At 46.7% G+C, this 21,678-nt stretch overlaps 1 protein-coding gene across 7 annotated transcripts in view; it reads right to left on the bottom strand.

Moving 5' to 3' along the window:
• LOC147441240 (uncharacterized) overlaps positions 1 to 21,678 on the bottom strand; it is a 162,907-nt gene that overhangs the window by 139,962 nt on the left and 1,267 nt on the right. The gene's annotated exons all lie outside the window — the stretch shown is intronic.

Raw genomic sequence — 21,678 nt, 5'->3', positions numbered from 1 at the left:
CAAAATAGAAGTAAGAGAAAGACAAAGGATAAAAATGTCACTTGTTATCAATGTGACAGAAAGGGTCACAAGAAACCCGCTTGTAGGTATTTCAAGAAAGAGCAGAAAAGGAAGAAGAAAACGCAAGATCAGCAGAAGAAAGATGAGAAGTGTTAGGTGCAACGGAATGAATGTTTGCGCTTTGCTCAAGATGAGTGCTCCGAACTGTGCTCAAGGTTCCTTTGGAAGGTAGAGCCTTCTGTTCTTAATGAGAGAATGCTATGATCACAAACAAAGTGAATGGACACTGTGCGTGCAAGTGTATGAGACTGAGAGATAGAGAGAGAAGAGAGATATGACACCAGAGACGTTGTAAAACCCTCCTCCAAAGGCCCCACTTTCTTCGACGAGAGTGGTCTACTATTGATTGCACAATCTAGTACAAATGAATGCAAGTGACTGATGCAAGTCTAAGCTATGTCGACGATGACTACGGTGATAACGACGACGACACTAGGGCTGAAATCTGCAATCTTTCTATTGCTGTCCAAAAACGTTATGGGCTGAAATATGCAAATAATCCAAAAACGCTGATTTGGGGACTGTTTTCGGTCGGTCTTTGTCGCTGAAAATCTGCAGGTTTAGGACTGAAACTGAAGATCTTCAAGGCTGAAAACTGAGGTCTTCTGGGGCTGATGTAACAAACTTGGACACTCCAAGTCAAGAATCAACCGCGACAACACCAAATAACCACTTCAAAACAATTCACTGATCACAATAGATTTGCATTGGCCCGGCGGAGTTCCGTGCCTAGAGATATTGGCCCCAAAGACTGGCGCCCCTTTCGGTATTTCTTTTTATATTAATCATATCAAAGTACAAGAGAGTGGCTAGGGTTTCACTCTCAGACTCTGCGTCCAGATGCTCTGAGAAGTGAGGCCCTTACCACTTATTTAAAGGTTACAAGGGATGCCCAAAAGCAGAGCCCCAAAAGCTTTTAAAATAAAAAGCATCAGCTCTCTCTCTCTCTTAGAGAGTCTTTTCTCTTTTTTTTTCTTTTTTCTTAAATGATGAGCGACGTGAATTTTGCTTTTTTTTTTATAGAGTGAACCCCGAGCCACTCTCTTGTACTTTGATGATTGATTAATACAAAAAGAAATACCGAAAGGGGCGCCAGTCTTTGGGGCCAATATCTCTAGGCACGGAACTCCGTCGGGCCAGTGTAGATCTATTGTGATCTGTGACTTGTTTTGAAGTGGTTATTTGGTGTTGTCGCAGTTGATTCTTGACTTGGAGTGTCCAAGTCTGTTATAGCTGAACATGCTACTTCTTCATGGGCTGAAATCGCCGCTTTGTACTGCCAAAAACGCTAGCTGAAGGTGCTTGGAAAAATGCTAAGGGCTGGCCTCTGTGGCGATGGTGCTGGCTCTTGAAAACGCTAGGTAAAGCTGATGCAAAAACGCTAGCATGGGATCTTTGCTTGGAGAGGGAAATCGCCAAGGCTTGAAGGTCTTGATGGTTCTTGCTGAGAAGATGCCTGTTGAGCGGGGAGCTCCTGCTGCTTCTTCTGCCATTTAGTGCTAACTTGGGTTTGCTTATATACAAACTTAGTAAAATTGCCCTACCTACTTTTGTTGGGAAGTCGCTTAAATTAATAAGTGAAAAATGTCAAAAATAGGAAAAATATGCTAAATGCACTGGAAAATTCCCCTGACTGAATCTGATGGATTCTGAAGGGAATACTGATGATCATGCTGTGTGCAACCAGAGGATATGCATCTACACTAAGTGATTGGGCATGCACGGTCTACGAATAGACTCACAAAAGTGCCAAATCACTTCTAATCTAGACTGACTGGACTGATTGAACCCTTGTCGTGCTGTAGCTTGTCCACGGACACATAGGGTTGGATGTGTCACGTGACATCCCCTCCTTTTCAAAGTGAAATACTGGTACCGAACTGTATAGCGTCGAGGTAGATCGCCAACAACATCCAGAATCCTGGAAGGGACTCTTCGTCGGCCCACTCTGATGTGTGGGTCGTGCAGCACTTGAACTTCATAAAGGTCTGCAACGCTTGCTTCTTTGGGCCGCGCCGAAAGCGACAAAGTCTTCTTCAATGCGTCAACTTCGTCGAGAGTCATACTTCTTTCTTCTTCAAGAATCTCCATGGCTAAAAATTCATGAAACCACTTCCAACACAAAAACATGAACATACCTATTCCATGTAAAGTGAATGGAAAAAAATCTGGCCTTCCTCAAAGACTGTGCATGCAATGTAGATGAACCAATAGACGGAGTGCCAAACCGTTCACTACACACACGCAAACAATGAGATCGAATCTTTCTCTTATGATCTAAAGCAATCAACTGTGGCAATTCACAATGGAAATGCCCATGCTTGGTGCTCATACTTTCATGTGCTCGTCCGTAAACTATGTCATGCCAAGGAAGAGACAGTGCTCAACATACAATATGTCATGCCTAGGAAAAGGGATCACATAACTATGCTGACTAAAATACAGGCAACGATCACGAATGAAACATTAGAACAATGCATGCGTATTAATCATGCGAACGCATAATACTTCCTGTGAGGGTTCTTTGGACCAAGGCTCAAGAGCCAAGATCGATTCTTCCTGAATGATCGAATCGTCCTGTGGGGGTTCTTTGGACCTCGACTCGAAAGCCAAGATCGGTTCTTCATGATTGATCGAATCTACAACGAGGTTAGCTTCGCTAGAAAAAGCATCCACTAACACATCATCCTTGTGAACAATCACATCTTCTTCATGCAACTCATCATGCTTGTGAGAAATCACATCTTGATCATGCAAATCATCATGCTTGTCATTGTCAACCGAATCATCACGCTTCTCACAATCATACAAATCCTGTGTGTCATGCTTTGGAGAAGAAGAGACTGAGAGAGTCTCCTTTTCCCAAATCTCTTGCATCTGTGCCTAAACTTGAGAATAGAGTCGCCAGAACTCTTTGTTGTGTTGGTCGCTCTTTTCTTTGAGGGCTTTGTTCTCGTGATCAAATTCTACTTGTCCTTCGTTGTTCTCGCGATCAAATTTGGCTTGTCTTTCTTTGGCTTCCAAGCGTGCTTGCTCGCTCTCACGTGCTATGACTGCCATTCTTTCTTGGTGCTTACGCTCGATGGCTGCGATTCTGTCACGTGACACATCCCAACCCTATGTGTCCGTGGACAAGCTACACCATAGCAAGGTTCCCGTCAGTCGAGTCAGTTTAGATTAGCAGTGATCTGGCACTTTTGTGAGTCTATTCGTAGACCGTGCATGCCCAGTCACTTAGCATAGATGCATATCCCCCAGTTGCCAACAGCATGATCATCGGAATTCCCATCACAATCCATTAGCATCAGTTAGGGAAATTTTCCGGTGCATTTAGCCTATTTTCCTATTTATTGGTATTTTCACTTATTATTTTTAAGTGACTTTCCAACAAAAGTAGGTAGGGCAATTTTGCTAAGTTTATATATAAGCAAACCCAAGTTAGCACTTTCTGGCAGAAGAGGCAGCAGGAGCTTCCCGCTCAACAGGCAACTTCTCAGCAGTACCCCCCCCCCTCAGCACGTACCCTCGCCATACCTCCCATCCCCTTGGCGTTTTTCACAGATCATCCCTCGCCTTGAAGTCCTCCACCTTCTTGCGCTTGTTCCCCCCTGCAGATCAGCCATCTCCTTAGCGTTTTTCTCACCAACAGCCTGGCCTATGCAGCGTTTTTACTAACGCTAGGCCTTTGCATCAGATTAGCCAATTTCAGCCCTTCTAGACCAGCGTTTTTCAGCAGGAGTGCCTCAGCTTGGGCAGCCTTTTCAGCAAGTACCAATCTACCCAAAAACTCAGCCTAAAGAGCAGCAGCATCAGCGTTTTCATTCTCAGCAAGACCCCCGACATAGCAGCTCATTTTCAGCCATAAACACCGCAAGGAAACAGTCCATTTTCAGCCCCGAAAACAGTCCATTTTCAACCCGAAACAGTCCAAGAAATTCAGCATATAGAAGATCCACAGTTTCAGCCCAAGTCGTCGTCATCAACACCGTCGTCGTCATCGGCATAGTCCCATTGCATTAGTCCATTGCATTCGCATTGTACACCATTGTGCAATCAAAGTAGACCACTCTCGCCAACGAGAGTGGGGCCTTCGGAGGAGGGTTTTACAACCTCTCGGGTGTCGTATCTCTTCTCTCTCCTTCTCTCAGTCTCATTCACTTGCACGCACAATATCTACTCACTTTGTTCGTGACCACAGCACTCTACAAGACGGAAAGCTCTCTCTTTCCCTAAGAACTAAAAGGAACCTTGAGCAATAAAGATCACTAATTTTGAGAAAAATACAACATTCATTCCGCTGCACCTTACAGATTCTTTCTTCGCTTTCTAATTTCCTATCCATCATCCTCTTGTCGAAAGCCTCCATAGGAGTTAGTGCAATCCTTGACGTAGACGGGGAAGGGTCAGAAAAACCTCCTGGTGGGGAAAATTCTTCTTCGCCTCTCTCATGCTCATCACCTCCAAGCGAAGTATCCATTCCGCTTCAAGTGAGGACCATTCTGAAGTCGTGGGTTCTTGTGGGTTCTTGTGGTCTTGGGTTCTTAAGTTCACGAGGAACTTGGGTTCTTGGGTTCTTGAGGGTCTTGGGTTCTTGAGGTTTTCTTTCGCTTGCAAACTGTGTTTGAGAAGGATCTTCTCTTCACCCGAGTTCTACTCCTTTCTGCGGGCGCACCCCTTGGCGGCCTTGCGCTCACACCAAGGTTGCTTTTTCCCACCTCACGTTGATTGGCCGGCCGCTAAGTGCACGGTCCGCTCTCAATGAGTGAAAAGAGACACAAGGGGAGGCTGGACAAGCCCTTCTTTCTTGGAATTCCCGTCACTCTTCAAAAAACACGATTGGGAATCGGCGCGCCCAAGCGAGCTTGGGTTCGTGCGACCGCAACAAGCAAAAGAAATTCTTGTGATTCTTGTGGTTCTTTCCTTGAGTAATACAAAACACTGCCAAAGCTCTGATACCAATGTTAGGTGCAGCGGAATGAATGTTTGCGCTTTGCTCAAGATGAGTGCTCCAAACTGTGCTCAAGGTTCCTTTTGGAAGGTAGAGCCTTCTGTTCTTAATGAGAGAATGCTATGATCACAAACAAAGTGAATGGACACTGTGCATGCAAGTGTATGAGACTGAGAGATAGAGAGAGAAGAGAGATACAACACTAGAGACATTGTAAAACCCTCCTCCGAAGGCCCCACTCTCGTCGGCGAGAGTGGTCTACTATTGATTGCACAATCTGGTACAAATGATGCTATGTCGACGATGACGACGATGATAACAACGACGACACTAGGGCTGAAATCTGCAATCTTTCTACTGCTGTCCAAAAACGTTATGGGCTGAAATCTGCAACGTATCCAAAAACGCTGATTTGGGGGCTGTTTTTGGTGGGGTCTTTGTCGCTGAAAATCTGCAAGTTTAGGGCTGAAACTGAAGATCTTCAAGGCTGAAAACTGAGGTCTTCTAGGGCTGAACATGCTACTTCTTCATGGGCTGAAATCGCTGCTTTGTACTGCCAAAAACGCTAGGTCATGCTGAACCAAAAACGCTAGCTGAAGGTGCTTGGAAAAACGATAAGGGCTGGCCTCTGTGGCGATGGTGCTGGCTCTTGAAAACGCTAGGTAAAGCTGATGCAAAAACGCTAGCATGGGATCTTTGCTTGGAGGGGGAAATCGCCAAGGCTTGAAGGTCTTGATGGTTCTTGCTGAGAAGATGCCTGTTGAGCGGGGAGCTCCTGCTGCTTCTTCTACCATTTAGTGCTAACTTGGGTTTGCTTATATACAAACTTAGTAAAATTGCCCTACCTACTTTTGTTAGGAAGTCACTTAAATTAATAAGTGAAAAATGTCAAAAATAGGGAAAATAGGCTAAATGCACTGGAAAATTCCCCTGACTGAATCTGATGGATTTTGAAGGGACTACTGATGATCATGCTATGTGCAACCAGAGGATATGTATCTACACTAAGTGACTGGGCATGCACGGTCTACGAATAGACTCACAAAAGTGCCAGATCACTTCTAATCTAGACTGACTGGACTGATTGAACCCTTGTCGTGTTGTAGCTTGTCCATGGACACATAGGGTTGGATGTGTCACGTGACAAGAAGAAAGGGGAAAAATCAGCAGGTGATTCCTCGAGGGATGCTGAGAATGCAAATGTATTCTCTAGTGTGGTCATTAAGGAGTTGTCAGACGTTGAGGAAATTTTGGTTGCGGCTTCATGCCCCTCAAATTTGGTGATAACTAATGCAGAAGACATGCTTATCTCGAAGAAAGATGTCATTGATGCATTACTTAGTGCTAATGATGGTCTATCGCAGTCTTGGATACTGGATTCTGGTGCTTCATTCCATGTGACTCCATCTTTGGACTATTTTGCTACATATGTTGCAGGCAATTATGGTAAGGTGTACCTTGGGGATAATTTTGCTTGCAATATTGAGGAAATGTGTACTATGCATTTGGCTCTTAACAATGGTCAAGAGCTTGTGTTGAATGATGTCAAGTTTGTACCAGGCATTAAGAAACGTCTGCTATCCGTTGGCCAATTGGATGCACATGGTTATACGACCATTTTTGATGGGGGTTCATGGAAGTTGCTTAAGAGCTCTATGCTTGTTGCAAAAAGGTCTGAAAGAGGTTCTTTGTACTATCTTCAATACAAAGCTTTGCCTGGCAAGTTTCTTGTTGTTGCTGAAGTTGCTTCACACACGGAATTGTGGCATAAGAGACTTGGCCATGAGCCAATAGGGTATTGATGTGCTTTTCTCTCTGAAGAGGATTGATGTAAAAGGCAAAAACTTGGATTTTTGTAACGATTGTCTTTATGGAAAGTGAAACCGGCCTGTTCAATCCAAAAAGGGCGGTAGACTTTACTTCAAACCTTGATTTAGCTTTCACCCATTATTAGTCGTCTATTTTACCTGTACTTTCAAGACACAACAAAGGGGAGAGGGTAAAGGCTGCTAGATTGCACCTGTATGAGTAGACCGACACCGGATTGGCCCCTAATTAACTTGGCTGAATTTCAACTGTTCCGGCCCGATTTCGGCAGCATAACTGTACTAGGACCCTTCACAGTCAATATTCCCACGCATTGAGTGACTTTCCCGACGCATACGGGCACTTTGCAAGACCTGGTGAGAATCTGCAGCATGCTGAATTCTCTGTTTTCAGCCCCGAAAATGCGCCAGATCGCCTGTACAGCAGTCCCCTTGCATCCCCGAACCTCCTGGGGGTATTAGGGTCCGTTTAGGGCCAAAACCCTAAACCTGCAAAAATACACAGCAGACTGTAATTTACTGTTTCAGGCTCCGTTTCGCGTGCCGGTCGCATCCGTAGCAAGTCCTTGAGCTCCCGCACCTGTAGGGCTACTTGCCCTTTGAATCGGACGAGATTTCTGGCGTGAAACCTCTCCGAATTCACCTGTACCTGCGGGGGGGTTAGCCGCTAGCTAATCCAGTACCTGTGCAAGAGGCTCTTGCCTCGGCAATCGCGCATGAACCCACACAACTGTACATTGGTCAAATGAAGAGCCCACTAGTGGGGCATAACATACTGCCATAGGGGAGAGAGAGGGCAGTGCGTAGCGTGCAGGGCATCACTCCTGGCACCGCACTGTACATAGGAGGGAAAGCAAGCACTCCATAGCTCTTAAACTGTGACAGAGACTTGCAAAATGAGCCTCCCAGCTATAAATCACGTTTTTGCCTTCTCTATAAGCAGTAAACTGGCCTCAGAGTGCCAAGTGTCACTCATTTGTGCATTTTCCCGCTTTAGACCCTCGAGTCTAAAAATATCTCACCTGCAGCCTCTGTTGACTTGGCCACAGAGTAACAAAATGATCCCCATGTCAAACTGCACGTAATGACGCGAAGACATTTTCAGGTCCCAAAATAGCAGTTCCCTAAATTTTAGGAGATGCTGCCATTGTATCTTTCTAGGTCATCCGACCCTCTTTGTACACTGCGGCCACATCCAGAACTGAAATGTAGCCTCTGTAGCAAAGGATTCCACTTTGGCTAGTCAATGACCCCACTTTGGCTAACCATAGTCTTTGTCCAACCTTAGTGCTCTCTTGCCCTCAGGCATGGACTCCCTCTGGACAGTTCCACACTAGCTATTCAATGCAGGGCAGTTAGATTTCCCGAGGGGTGTTTCCAAAAAGTGAAAGTAAATAGATAATAAGAAAGAAATCAACAAAAAGGATAGATAGTAGTCACACGCTGGTGACATACCCCCCTCTTGAAATCTCAAACGTCCTCGTTTGCATCTATGTCGTACATGCTTACTGTCAACATTGATGTATTCAACACCTGTCGACACATACATCCTCATTGTCAACCTTGGTGTATTCAACACCTCGTCGACTCATGTATTGCCTGCGTGTGAACCCTGTCCCAATGACATAGTGGTAGCTTCGCACTGTGCCATTGCTTTGAGTCACTAACTTTCCAATGACAAAATGGTAGCTACACATTTTGCCACTGTCTTATAGTACACGTTGGATCCCGTAACACTTTCAAGCATACCCAAACCGACAGTTTAAGAATGCAGTTACACATGTACTCTTTAATGGAAGCAATTACTGTATCCTTGACAAACTGACAAAAAATACTCACTTCTATAGCACTAACCAAACTTTTGGACATTCCATAAGAGCAATTGCCAAACTAACAATATGTACAGCTCTAACATTCATGTAACAGGTATTTGATTTGAGCTCACTTTAAATACCATGTCCATCATTTGTTTCAGAAGCCATTGTCACACTGACAATCCATTTAGCTTTGAAACTCAAGGGGTCAAGGTAGGTTGCAAATCGAAGGCTTCCAGGTAAAGTGATAACACAGTTGGTGACTCTGCAAGTTCACTTTCTTCCATCCACTTCGCATCCATTGGTGGATAGTTTCTGAACTTTACCAAGTAACGCCTAGCAACCTTGCCTTTCACTTTCCTTTCTTTGTGTGCCAAAATCTGTTCAGGGACCAAGATCTCGTCAAGTTCCTCGACTTCCGGCTGATCTTCAGCTGGCATATCTTCTGGCACATCACCCACATAGGGTCTGAGAAGACTCACATGAAACGCATTGTGAATCTTCCAATTGTCAGGCAATTTCAGCCTATATGCAACATCACTGATTATGTCGCACACTTGAAAAGGCCCATAGTAACGCATGCTGAGCTTTGGACACAATCTTTCCTTGCCCTTCATCTTCTTTAACCTTGCCCTTTCAAAGCGTAAAAGCACCCAATCACCAAGTGAATATACCACTTCACGACGGTGACGATCAGCTGCTTTCTTTTGCTTTGCCTGAGTCTTTTCTAAGGCCACTTTGACCTTCTTGTACATTTCATCCATGTCCTGAACATACTTATCTGCTTCAAATATCTTGTCCTTTGTATGCAGTATGGGAGGAACTTTCTTGCCACCTTCAACTATCTCAAAGGGTGCCTTGCCAGTTGATGAATGCACTGTATTACTGTATGCATACTCCACCAATGGCAAATACTGCTCCCACTTTCCTTTATGCTCTGACACATAGCACTTCAACAGATCTAGGACAGTAGAATTTGCCTCTTCTGACTGCCCATCTGTTTGAGGATGAAATGACGAAGAGAATTTGAGCGTGGTGCCCATATTCTCAAACAAGCCTCTCCAGAACAAACTTGTCATGCGTGGATCACGGTCTCTAACAATCGACTGTGGCATGCCATGATACTTGAAAATATTGCTCATAAACAAGCGTGCCATCTGATCTGGTTTTATCTTCTTCCTGACAGGAATAAAATGAGCCTGTTTGCGGAATCTGCAAATAATGGTCCAAATACCATCGTTTCCTGTCTGCGTTCTCGGAAGATCAAAGATAAAATCCATAGCAATACTTTCCCATGGTATATCTGGAATAGGTAGTGGTTGCAATAATCCTGGTGCCTTTTGCCTGTCAAACTTGACCTTCTGGCAAATTAGGCATTCTCGCACAAAGGCATCCACATCTCTTCTCAATGTAGGCCAATAGAAGAATGTCTCAACCGCTTTAACTGTAGCATCGATACCACGATGCCCTGCATACGGTGGGACATGACTCTCTTCCATAACTTTGCGTCGCAATGGCTTTGTGACACACAATCTGCCATGCATCATCATGAACCCGTCTTTAAGAAGATAGTGTTCATGACGTTGTCCATCCATTAGCTGCTCAAAGACCCTTGCAAAATCTTCATCATTTTCATACTATTCTCTCATATCATCAGTGCATGATGATAAGGAATCGACACAGCTGAAATTTGTGGCTTCCTTGACAAGGCATCAGCCACAACATTCTTCTTGCCTTCCACATCCACAATCTGAAAATGGAACATGGACAAGATATTTGCCCATCGCATATGCTTCTGAGATAACATTGTCTGTGTCAAGAAGTATCGCAAGGTCTGATGGTCCGTTTGGACAACGAAATCTGCACCTAGCAGGTAGTGTTTCCAACTTAAGAGCGCATGAATCACAGCCAGTAACTCTTTCTCATAGACCTGCATGGTCATCTCTGGCCCTTGCAAAATTCTGCTCTCATAGGCTACTACCCTGCCATCTTGCATTAGCACTGCACCAATGCTACTACCGCAGGCATCACACTGGACCACAAATGACTTCCTAAGATCTGGCAACACAATGACTGGATCTGAAGTCATCTTTTCCTTTAAGAGATTAAAAGCTGAAATCTCTTTCTGTGTCCATCTAAAGGTGACTGCCTTCTTTTCAAGGGCATGTAAAGGTGAAGCAATCTCAGCGAAATTTCGGATAAACCTTCTGTAATAGGAGCATAGTCCCAAGAAGCTTCGGACATCGTGCACCGTCTTCAAATTTGGCCATGACTTGATCGCTATAACTTTTGCAGGATCCATTCTGACACCATCCTTTGAGACAATGTGTCCCAGAAAATGAATCTCTTCCAAAAAAATTTCACTTTTCTTTGCATTGATGAGCAACCTATGACTGCGTAGCTCTTTGAACACAATGGCCAAGCGATGCCTATGCTCCTCTTCATTCTTTGAGTAGACTATCATGTCATCAAAGAATGTACCAACAAACTGCTGGTGTGGACGGAAAATTCTGTCCATCATCCTATTGAACGTAGCAGGAGCATTCGTGAGACCAAAGGGCATCACTAAAAATTCGTAAAGGCCAAACATCGTTCTAAAAGCAGTCTTGTGCACATCCTCTGATCTAATGCGGATCTGATGGTACCCACTCTTTAGATCTATCCTGCTAAACATAGCTGCTCCTCCTAATTTGTCCATAATATCATCAATTCTAGGTATAGGGAACCTATTCTTGATGGTATTCTTGTTCAGTGCACGGTAGTCGATGCACATACGCCATGAGCCATCCTTTTTCTGCACCAACAACACTGGAGAGCAGAATGGAGATGAACTGGGCTGAATCAGCCCCTTTTCTAACAGCTCCTGTACTTGGCCCATTATCTCTTTCTGCTGAGCCGCACTAACCCTGTACGGAGGCTTATTTGGTGGGCTACTGCCTGGCACCAAATCTATCGCATGGTCCTCGGGTCTCTCTGGCGGTAATTGAGACGGTAATGAATCGGAAAAACAGTCACTGTACTGTTGTAAAAACATTGACCTTTCTTTATCTAGCACAGATAAATTTGATTCATCACAATCTGACACTTCACGTGCAAAAACCAAGTACACATAAAGATGCTTTTTCATTACAGAAGTAATAGCAGAAGCTGATACAGTAGGAATAGACTCCCCTTTAAGCTTTACATCCAGAATGTGAGTCTTTCCCCTGCTCTGTACAGTGATCTTTTTGTTGTAGGCATCCATGATTCCCTGTACACGAAACAACCAAGGAATACCTAACAACACATCACATCCGTCCAGTGGCATGATATAAAATTCTTCAGCATCTACATAGGACTGGATATGTAGACGCAGCTTTCCAATGATGGGTGTCACAGCCTCTGTATGGCCAGGACATGCCAAACTTGCCTCTGCTGTATACCCCATCTCTTCAGGTCTGATTCCCAACTTTGAAGCCAATTCTGGGGAAATGAAGTTGGCTTTGGCACCTGGATCAAAGAAGATAAGCACTGTTTGATCCCTGACCTTTCCCCATGCTCTGCAAAGCTCACTTGCATCTGAATTTGGCTTGTCGCCCACCATATCTGGCATTAGACCAGCCATGGGCTTCTTTCCATTCCTGTCCTCCTTGTCTTCAGAATCAGCTGGCCTTTTCTTTGTAGGACAATTGTAAGCAATGTGGCCAGACTGCTCACAGATAAAGCATTTGTTCTCTGTCCTCAGGACCTTCTTTTGCTCTTTTGACTTGCGAGGAAAACGTCTTTTCCATTTCTTTGCTGGTCCCTTTTCTGATTCAGTCGTAGCTTTATCTTTCCCTGCGTTGGCTGACTCTTGAGTCCCTTTAGGAGCCTCATTGGGAACGTGCTTCTTGGTTGAATTTTTCTTGCCTGATCCTGCCTTGACGCCAGTATTGAATTCACAGTCTTCTCCCTTGAGCAAACCATTGCCAGTGTTTGCTACCTCGATGAGCTCCGTCAAAGTAGTGACTTTTGTCTTCGTACAGTACTTTCTTAATCCTTTAGGTAGGCCACAACAGTATTTTTCAATCTGTTCTGTCAATGGCACAAACCTATAGGAAGTTACTGGAAGTAGAGCTTTCCAAAACTTCCGATTGTAATCATCCAGATTTCTGCAAGTGGCAGCATTAAGCTGGTGCCATTCTGTCATGACATCTGCTTCAAAGTCATCAGATAACCATGCTGCTGCAAAAATCTACTTGAAGTAAATCCATGTGGACGGAGCTTGCCCTTGAAGCAATAAAGTTGTCCACCATTGTCCTGCATTCCCTGTCAAGAAAGTGGCTGCCTTGCGGACCTTTGAAGCCTCTGTAAAGTTTCCCCCTGCATAGGCCTTGTCAAACTGCTGGAGGAATGAAAGAGCCTTCTTCCTGTCATCAAACCCTGTAAAGGTCGTGAATGACACACCTTTGCCACCTTCTTTGTACGGAGTTGGCCTCTCCAACGGCGTCAAATTGTCATATGGAAGTGACTGAAACATGGGAACACTGTTAGGGTTCATTTGTGTTCCCTGACCGCAATTAAGTTGACCTGGAAACGCCATATTTGGCTGCTGATTTGTAATTCCAGCCATACCAAAATTTGCTTGTGGCATCCCAAATTGGCCCTGAGTGCTTTGAAAACCTGGTAGCATGCCCGTGACACCATACATGGGGTTAGGCATCATCGTTTGAGCACCCCCGAACATTGATCCTAGCGTGTAAAACTGATTTCCAGGTGCATGACCAGCCATGCTCTGGAATACCGATCCACCTCCAACATAGCCAGGGTGTACTGAAGGTGGTGGGAAGACTTGTTGCATAGTCTGTAGGTTGCTTCCCTGCCCATTAGAACCAGCTATAGGCTGCTGAAAGGTGGCGGGCTGAACTGGTACAGCTTGAAATACTGGCATCTCAGCCACTTGTTCTTGCACCTTAGGCACAGGTTGTGGAGACTGCATGTTCTCCGTCAAGTGTACAGGTGTTTCCATTGACTGTGCAGTATGAATCACCTGTGCTCGAGCCTTAACAGGCTTTTGAATATGATCCAGTGACCCAACTTGCTGAGATGGAAGAGGAGGTTGCAGAAAGGCTAAAAACCTCGGGTTCTGCATTACTTGTGTGAACATAGCCACAGCAATAGCCAACTGGGTCCTGAATATATCATCATCCGTCTGTGGTGGTCTCGAGGACTCACCCACTTCATGTGTCTGTTGACCCTGTGAAGAGGAAACCTCTTCAGTCACATCATCTGGTGTGTCAGCCATAATTGCTATTCCCTGTGTCTGGTCTATGATCCCCTGTGTCTTCAAGCCTAAACTGACCAAGGCTCACTTATATGAGAAAAAGTGATTTAATCCCGTCGATGGAACCATGAAACCGGCCTGTTCAATCCAAAAAGGGCGGTAGACTTTACTTCAAACCTTGATTTAGCTTTCACCCATTATTAGTCGTCTATTTTACCTGTACTTTCAAGACACAACAAAGGGGAGAGGGATACAGGCTGCTAGATTGCACCTGTATGAGTAGACCGACACCAGATTGGCCCCTAACTTAGGCGCCCCTTTCAGTATTTCTTTATTGTTCAAAAGAGGGAATAAACGTTGTGGTTCCCTACAAGCTGCCCCGCACAAACTTGGCTGAATTTCAACTGTTCCGGCCCGATTTCAGCAGCATAAATGTACTAGGACCCTTCACAGTCAATATTCCCACGCATTGAGTGACTTTCCCGACGCATACGGGCACTTTGCAAGACCTGGCGAGAATCTGCAGCATGCTAAATTCTCTGTTTTCAGCCCTGAAAATGCGCCAGATCGCCTGTACAGCGGTCCCCTTGCGTCCCCGAACCTCCTGGGGGTATTAGGGTCCGTTTAGGGCCAAAACCCTAAACCTGCAAAAATACACAGCAGGCTATAATTTACTGTTTCAGGCTCCGTTTCGCGTGCCGGTCGCATCCATAGCAAGTCCTCGAGCTCCCGCACCTGTAGGGCTACTTGCCCTTTGAATCGGACGAGATTTCTGGCGTGAAACCTCTCCGAATTCACCTGTACCTGCGGGGGGGATTAGCCGCTAGCTAATCCAGTACCTGTGCAAGAGGCTCTTGCCTCGGCAATCGCGCATGAACCCACACAACTGTACATTGGTCAAATGAAGAGCCCACTAGTGGGGCATAACATACTGCCATAGGGGAGAGAGAGGGCAGTGCGTAGCGTGCAGGGCATCACTCCTAGCACCGCACTGTACATAGGAGGGAAAGCAAGCACTCCATAGCTCTTAAACTGTGACAGAGACTTGCAAAATGAGCCTCCCAGCTATAAATCACGTTTTTGCCTTCTCTATAAGCAGTAAACTGGCCTCAGAGTGCCAAGTATCACTCATTTGTGCATTTTCCCGCTTTAGACCCTCGGGTCTAAAAATATCTCACCTGCAGCCTCTGTTGACTTGGCCATAGAGTAACAAAATGATCCCCATGTCAAACTGCACGTAATGACGCGAAGACATTTTCAGGTCCCAAAATAGCAATTCCCTAAATTTTAGGAGATGCTGCCATTGTATCTTTCTAGGTCATCCGACCCTCTTTGTACACTGCGGCCACATCCAAAACTGAAATGTAGCCTCTGTAGCAAAGGATTCCACTTTGGCTAGTCAATGACCCCACTTTGGCTAACCATAGTCTTTGTCCAACCTTAGTGCTCTCTTGCCCTCAGGCCTGGACTCCCTCTGGACAGTTCCACACTAGCTATGCAATGCAGGGCAGTTAGATTTCCCGAGGGGTGTTTCCAAAAAGTGAAAGTAAATAGATAATAAGAAAGAAATCAACAAAAAGGATAGATAGTAGTCACACGCTGGTGACAGAAAGCAAAAGAAATCTTCTTATTACTCTGGTGTCTCTCACAAAACTAATCCTCTTGATCTTATTCACTCCAATGTATGCACTATGCCTGTTAAGTCTTTTGGTGGTGCATTGTATTTTCTTACATTCAATGATAACTGTACTAGGAAAGGATGGGTGCATATGTTGAAAAGTAAGAGTGAGACTTTTAATGCTTTTAAGAAGTTCCATGCTTTTGTCACTACGCAAAAGAGTACTAAGCTTAAATGTCTCAGATCTGATAATGGAGGAGTGTATGTATCTGCTGAATTTCAGCGTTTTTGTGATGAAAATGGGATTAAAAGGGAGTTGACAACCCCTTATGATCCGTCTTCTAATGGTGTGGCTGAGAGGTATAATCGTACTTTATGTGAGAGAGTGCGTTGCATGTTGTCCACCGCTAATCTTTCCCAAGAGTTTTGGGGGGAGGCATTGAAAATTGCAGTTCATATTTGCAATCGCTCTCCTAATAGTACACTGAAAAATGACATTCCAGAGGAGGTTTGGTTTGGCAAACCTGCCTCTTATGATCATTTGAGAGTATTTGGCTGCGAAGCTTTTGTTCATGTACGCAATGACTTGAGAACAAAGCTTGATATGAAGTCCATTAAAGGAGTCTTCCTAGGTTATGGGGAAGAAGGTGAAATGGGCTATAGAGTGTGGTTACCACAGTTTAGAAAGGTAATACGCAGCTGAGATGAACCTCTAAGCTCTCGTAAACCTTCGCCAATTCGCGCGCTCGCTGCCTGCTGCCGCTCCCCCTCCCTCCCTCACCAGCACCTGTCCCCGCCCCCCCCCCCCCCCCCCCCCCCCCCCCCGCCCTTGCGCCGCCAGCAGCCTCTGCTGCGCGTGCTCACTGTCTCCCGCCTCCCCTTGGCTTGCGTTGCCCTCCCTGTCCGCCCCTCAACCTCCTGCCATCCCCTCACTGCCGCTACCCCCGCCCTTTGCCATTTCCAGCCCGCCCCATGACCCCCCGCCCCCCGCGCCCATTATCTTCATTCTCTACCACTCTCGTGCCGGAATTTTTCTTGTGACTGGCTCTGACAAGTGCTGGTTTCCGGACAGTGCTTGATGGGGCTCTTTTGCAAAAAAATTCTTTCCGTTTCTTCTCCGGCAAAGCAGCAGACACAGATGGAGGCTCAAGCTCCGCCACAGAGGGACTCTGATGAAGTCCCCTCGCACGACTCCGCTGAGCCCACCATTCGACTTGCTCTTACTCCGACAAAGCAAGCGAGCCTAGCCGCAGAGGTGGATCGTCTGCAGGCGACTTCCGTCATCTGCAATATTCTCGGCACCGGACCCAGCAAAGGAGAGCTACGTGACCTTCTCCAGGCCCGCCTTCTTGCAGAGGTGGACAAGATCTTGGACGTTCAGATCCTCGCACGGGGCTACTACCAGATTGAGTTCGAGACCCCGGAGATGGCGTCCAAGGTCATCGCCATGAGTCCATTGACCATCCGAGCAGCTCGAACCCACTTTCGACAGTGGAGACATGGTTTTGACCCTGCTTCAGATGTTCTCGTAGAGGAGGCAGACTTCCCCATCTCCGTCTACTTTCCTGGTTTGTGGAGGGAGTACCTACCACTCTTGTCCAGGATAGGCTCAGCGATCGGGACTGTCCTGGAGACACCTCGCACGGCAGCCTCAATAGCTGCCAAGGCGGCCGGCATTCCCTCAGTTCACGTTCTAGTTAGGGACACTCACACTCTCCTGAAGGTCATTCTTCTATCTCAGGTGAGTGGGGGTTGGTTTAGACAGAGCGTAGAGAATTCAAGCCTCCCGAGCCAAGGCTTCATTTGTCGACAGATGGGCCATCTTGCGAAGGCCTGTCCACGGAGGAGGCCTCGACCTACACCACAGACTCAGCCCCATTCTGCAAGGGCTAGCCAACAGCCACAGGCAGAGACACAGCTCGCACATGCAGAGCCACCCTCCGAGCCTGGGGCTCTAACGAAGGAGGGATGGCAGCAGGTTCGTGGTCGACGACGACAGGGGCCACAGCGACAGCCGCACTCACAGTGGTCCTCGGGCGCCTGCCCAGCAGCAATGGGTTCCCACGAAGAACCATTTCGGTCCTCTTGAGCAGGATGAGGTCCATGCTCCAGCCCCTGCCTCAGCTTCACCCTCAACAGCCCCTTCCCCCCAGGGTTCCCCCCCTCCTCATCATCCTCTCCCCCGTCTCTTGCTCCCGCCGCCTCTTCCCCTCGCCCCTCTACTTCTGCCGCTCCCCCCCGCCCCTCTTCTCCCCCTCTTCCCCCTGCTCCTACACCACCCCCCCCCCCCCCCTCCCGCTCCAGTTCCACAATCGAAACAGGGGCAAGGCTCTCTCCGGCTGCTAGGAGATCTCTTGGCAGCGCCTTTGCCACGAGTCGCTTGGCGAGGGAGCGACAGCCTTTCTTGCGACCCCCTCTACAGGTACAAACGTCTCCCTTTGCAGTAGTCCCTCAAGGTCTGACGAGCTTCGACATTCGGCGCCGATGGGACTTCTTTGACTACAACTTTACACGTTTTCTCGGTGACTCCTCAGCAGACCATGAGGCAGCCTGCTTCAGGGTTCATGTTCTGTTCCTTGTAGCTAGGGGAATAGAGACCTTAGACTCAGCGGTTGGCTTCTCTTTTCCCCTTTGCGGCAGGGACCAGACTGAGTAGAGTCTCGACTCAATGTTGGAGTGGGTGCATACACAGGTCCTAGAGTTCTCTCACCACATGGGAGACCTAGGAGTTACAGACTTGCTTTCTACTCTCTGGCCATTGGCCAAGTTTGCGGTGACTCCTCTAGATGCAGCGGGATGTAGACACATTGTGGTTCACCTCTTTGCTGATACTCAGTGCTCGCCATGCTATGTATACATTCATGAGGACTCCTAGACAGAGGAGGTTGCTTTACGTACGGCTCACTCTACTTGGGCTTGGGCCAGGCACTCGTTGCAGTCACACCTATCTAGAGGACGCTCGGATACGGATTACTCCCCATCCAAGCCAGCCTCGAAGATAGCACGTCTAGCTGCTGCGGCAGCGTCTGTTTTCTCTCGCTCCCCATGAGAATCGTCTCATGGAACGTGCACGGACTTGGGGAGGGGGGGCAATTTCAGCATCAACGGGGCCGACTGCACCAAGAGCTTCAGCGCTGCCTTGTGGGAGGAGAGATTGATCTCCTTATGCTACAAGAGCATCATCTGTGTGAGAGCCGCATGAGACGATATGATACTTTTTGGCAAGCTGCTTTTGGACCTGGAGGCATCTAGGGTGGGGTATGTATGACTATTGCGGATTCTTTGCAGCAAGCCATTGTGGGCAGAGGGATTATTGTGCTAGGCAGGGCTCAGTGGATCACTATGCAGGTTCAGGGTTGCCTTGTGGACTTCCTGAACATATATGCGCCCAATGTGGCAAGTGCACGAGCAGAGTTTTGGTCACAAATTGTTATGTCTCTGCCGCAGGCAAAACATTGGTGCATAGGGGGTGACGTCAATATGTTGGAGGACCCTTCTGACAGGATTGGTGGTAGCCATGCTATTGTGCATGGAGTTGAGCTGGCAACTTGGGAGAGGTTTTGTATGACTCTGAGGGTCTCGGATGTGTGGCAGCACTCTAGTTTTGTGAGGCCCCCAGACAGCCTGGCCTTCTCTCGTTCGGACCGCAGAGTGGGAGGAGTGAATCTATCGCGAATAGATCGCTTCTACACTAGTGACCATCTCAGTGACTTGGGTGGGACAGTTGGCATTCTGGCAGGGATTTCCTTCTCTGACCATGCACCAGTGATCCTCACAGTGGCAGACAAACAGAGGAGGGGGAGCACGATGCTTCACATCCCTGAGAGGGTCTTACTGGACTCTGCACTCAGAGAGCAAGTAGAGGCTCTCTAGAAAGAAAGCTTGGACATGCAGGATTCTCCTGCTGACAGAGTGGCCTCAGGACTAGCTCAGATTAGTCGTTTCTTTCTCCAGGAGTCTTTGGCTCGCCTGGCTGCAACGAGAGCGGAGCAGCAGCGTCTCAGACGGGGCGTTTCTTCCTTGCAAAGGATGCAAGAGCAACATCCAAACAGTCCTTGGTTGGAGGTGCAGCTACAGCAGGCTCGCCAGGAGCTTGTTGCATCAAATCGTCGCCAGAAAGACCAGCACATGCCTGGCATTTTTCACATGCCCAACGTTTTTGGAAATGCAAGATCAGCTAGCGTTTTTGGTCAACCTCAGTCTCTAGCGTTTTGGATTTCAGCAATAGAAGACTTGCAGATTTAGCCCACAAGAAGTAGCAGATTCAGCCCCGTAAAGATTATCAGTTTTCAGCCATGAAGAACCTCAGTTTTCAGCCCTAAACCTGCAGATTTTCAGCGTCAAAGAACCACAGAAACAGCCCCCCAAATCAACGTTTTTGGACTAGTCGCAGATTTCAGCCCATAGCGTTTTTGGACAGCAGTAGAAAGATTGCAGATTTCAGCCCTTACGTCGACTTCGTCATCACCGTCGTCATCGTCGACATAGCCTAGACTTGCATCAATCCCATGCATACCATTTGTACCAGATTGTGCAATCATTAGTAGACCACTCTCGCCGACGAGAGTGGGGCCTTCGGAGGAGGGTTTTACAACGTCTCTGGTGTCGTATCTCTCTTCTCTCTATCTCTCAGTCTCATTCACTTGCACGCACAGTGTCCATTCACTTTGTTTGTGATCATAGCACTTTCCATTAAGAACGGAAGGCTCTCCCTTCCATAAGAACTAAAAGGAACCTTGAGCACAGTTCGGAGCACTCATCTTGAGCAAAGCGCAAACAATCACTTCCGCTGCACCTTACAATACTTGAGAGAGAGAGAGACATAGAGAGAGAGAGAGAGAGAGAGAGAGAGAGAGAGAGAGAGAGAGAGAGAGAGAGAGAGATTCCACACAATAGACACGGAGTGGTGAAATTCCACTCCCATATGCAATAGCCCCATAAGCCTGCCACCCCTTTCGGTATTTCTTTCATGTTGATCTTCACAGAGGTACCAAGCTGATCTGCAAGAGGGGCCCTCTAGGCTCACTTATAAAGACCCTTGGAAGCATTAGATACAAAAAGTCAGCGTTGCACTCAAAAGCAACTACTAAAAACTGCTGGCCCAAAAGCTCTGCAATCATGGCATAAAAACTGAGATGTTATCAGCCTTAGATCCGCCGCATTTTTATGCGTGACACTAAGCAGGTCCATAATGAGGCTGCTACATCATCAGTGGTGATCCTGTCTCTCTCCTCTTCAATTGAGGCTGCCACATCATCACTTTTGTGGCGTGTGCACCTTCCAGTGCAACTTGAGCAACAAAAGGTTGGAGTCATGGTGTGCTAGCCATGAGGGTAGAGTCCCTTCACGTTAAAGGTTGAAGCCAACTTGACATACAGAAGAACCATTGCATGGTTGCGACCCTTAGCATCTTGAATACCTCATCACACGAAGGCACCTGAAGGACCCAATGTCTCTTGTTCCTCCCTCTTTCTCTTTGCCTTGCTGTCTTCCCCCTCCTCCCCAAACTAAATGGATGCTATGATGAAAATTACCCCAAAGATGATGTACTACCAGAGCATGACAGAAAACTAAGATCAATGGATCGCAAACACAAACACAACTCGCTTGCTAGCTGTTGACAGACGACAGGCTATACGTTGAGCTGCCAAGGAAGTGCGTTCGGCCACCAGCATCGACAAAGAGGCAACATAAGCAAGACACTAGACACGAAGAAGCACGACCACTTCGAACCATCCGCATCTATATTAGAGAGGATACAGCTTGGTGAGTACATGGGTAAGATGGAAGCTACTATACGATTGTGAGATGTAAGCTACTATGGTCTATTCATCATTGGATCAATCTCATAATCACTTCTTTGTGAGACCTTGATGCAAAAATCATACAGGATTCCTTGCATCTATGCATCTCTCGTATGATGGACAAACAAGAAACTACCTGAATATGAAGCATCTCATGGAGTTGTCGGTATTGTTTGGTTAAACGCTTCCTTTTACCTATAAATAAGATGAGTTTGAAGATACTCTCTAAGTCCACCTTCTCATAAAGATCAGAAAATCATGATTGTGCAATCAAGCAAAATAAGACCCATTATGTCATACTCTAAAAAAGGGACTCAACTTGATGTCATCTGAGGAAGAAACGAAGATAACAATTTGATTCGATAT

This window comes from Adiantum capillus-veneris, chromosome 15 (assembly GCF_014529385.1).
Source record: "Adiantum capillus-veneris isolate H3 chromosome 15, ASM1452938v2, whole genome shotgun sequence".
Lineage (NCBI taxonomy): Eukaryota > Viridiplantae > Streptophyta > Polypodiopsida > Polypodiales > Pteridaceae > Adiantum > Adiantum capillus-veneris.
This window is presented reverse-complemented; position numbering and strand designations above follow the sequence as displayed.